The sequence below is a fragment of the Rousettus aegyptiacus genome, unplaced genomic scaffold (assembly GCF_014176215.1).
Source record: "Rousettus aegyptiacus isolate mRouAeg1 unplaced genomic scaffold, mRouAeg1.p scaffold_m13_p_12, whole genome shotgun sequence".
NCBI classification, from domain to species: Eukaryota; Metazoa; Chordata; class Mammalia; order Chiroptera; family Pteropodidae; genus Rousettus; species Rousettus aegyptiacus.
Window position 1 is genome coordinate 22755919 of NW_023416287.1, and position 1680 is coordinate 22757598.

General features: G+C 38.5%; 1 pseudogene; it reads right to left on the reverse strand.

Moving 5' to 3' along the window:
* Positions 1-962: 962 nt before the first annotated feature.
* Positions 963-1467, reverse strand: LOC107515198 (annotated as a pseudogene).
* Between the last annotated feature and the right edge of the window lie 213 nt (positions 1468-1680).

Genomic DNA, 1680 nt, shown 5'->3' on the forward strand with positions numbered 1-1680 from the left:
ATAAATCAATTTTCTTTGTGTTTTGATTATTTCATTCAAAATTGTTTTTGCGAGAATCATCTATGGTGTATATGTATAGTGGTTGTTTATTTCATTCTTGTATACAATTCCATTGCATAAATGGACCATGTTTTATTCTACATTTTACTCTTTTTTTTTTTTCATCCTCAAACTTCATCTGTGCCCAAGTCATGCTATTGAGAACAGGGCCGCTGTTTACTTAAACTGATTCATTAGTGCAGAACATAACAAAATTTGACATATCACTGCTCCTATTACATCCCCCCAAACCAAAAAGTAAATAATTGCCATGCAAAATATAAACTTACCCCAAATAAAGTCAACATCAACTTAAGGATCCTATTGTAATGATACCCTAACTACAATACTCTCCCGACCTTTTTACGGAATATCCTCATTCTGAGAACTCTGGGAGCATTACATTGTTGCATTAGATTCCTCCTCTTGAGGTAATTCAAAGTCTTGAAACAGTAAGTTTACACATTTTTACATACTACCACATCAAAGGCCTATAAACAAAACTCTCACCCTCTGATTCACTGATCAGATCATACAAACTGTTCTTCCCTCAGATGACACAAACTCATTTAAAACTGTAAATACAAGTTCGGTTCTACAAAAAAAATTTAAATACAAGTTATAAAAAAAGAAATAAGAGATCTGTAAGTAGCATCACAGTAACAGTCTACATTTTGCTTAAAAAAAAATTGTTTGGTTTGCCAAAGCTAAAGGCATTTTATAAAGTACTCAAGAAATAACAGCTTATAAAAATAGGGGGAAATTTTTAGGTGAGAGCATGAAACTAAAATCATCTCATTCTCTGGCAGAATTCTTCTAAAATGTTTGGTCCCCAAAAAGTGATGTTTGGGAAAAAAAGAAAAAAAGAAAAAACCTGTGTTTAGGTTGACTCATAGAGCAGCTCGCTTTCAAACGGCTCTTACTCAGGTCTGCTTCATAGGCGCAGGGATATTAGCAGCCGCTTGCGAGAGGTAGACCAAGGAGCCTTGAGGGATGTCGGCCGGTTTTTTGAGCTGCGCACTGAAGTCCTCCAGCACCTGTGGTCAGTGCCGCAGCTTTGTCAAGCGCTTCTGGACCAGAGCATCTTTCAGCTGTAATTCATTCCTTAGCTCTGAGATATCCTCTTTGATTACTTGCTCTGGTTTCTGACAATTGCAATCTTTTCTGTAGGAAAAATTATTGTCTCAAAATATCCAGAAAGTTCTGGATACACTTATCAACATCAGTTTAAATTTCTTCCCGATCCGTGCCATTGACATAGTCCTGACTCACCAGAGAAGCATAGCAAGCCTCGAAAGATGACTCCAACTCATCCTCCAAGGTACTCGGAGAAGATCTCAGAATGTCAGGAGTGGCCTGAAGAAGCGAACCCTGCCCCAGGAGTCCCAGAGGGGCTAGTGGGGGTCTGGGTGGCTGCCCAGAGAACATACGGCGGAGCCGCCATTTCTGAAAGTCTCTATGTTTTATTCTTGATGGACATTTGGGTTGATTCCAGTTTGGGTCTATTACAAATAAGGCTGCTGTAAGCATTCATGTACATGCATCTGTTTGCACATGCATTAAGAGTTTCTCTATAGTATACATTGTACACCCACGACATCTGTGTCTTCAATTTTACTAGATTATGCTGACATGTTCATC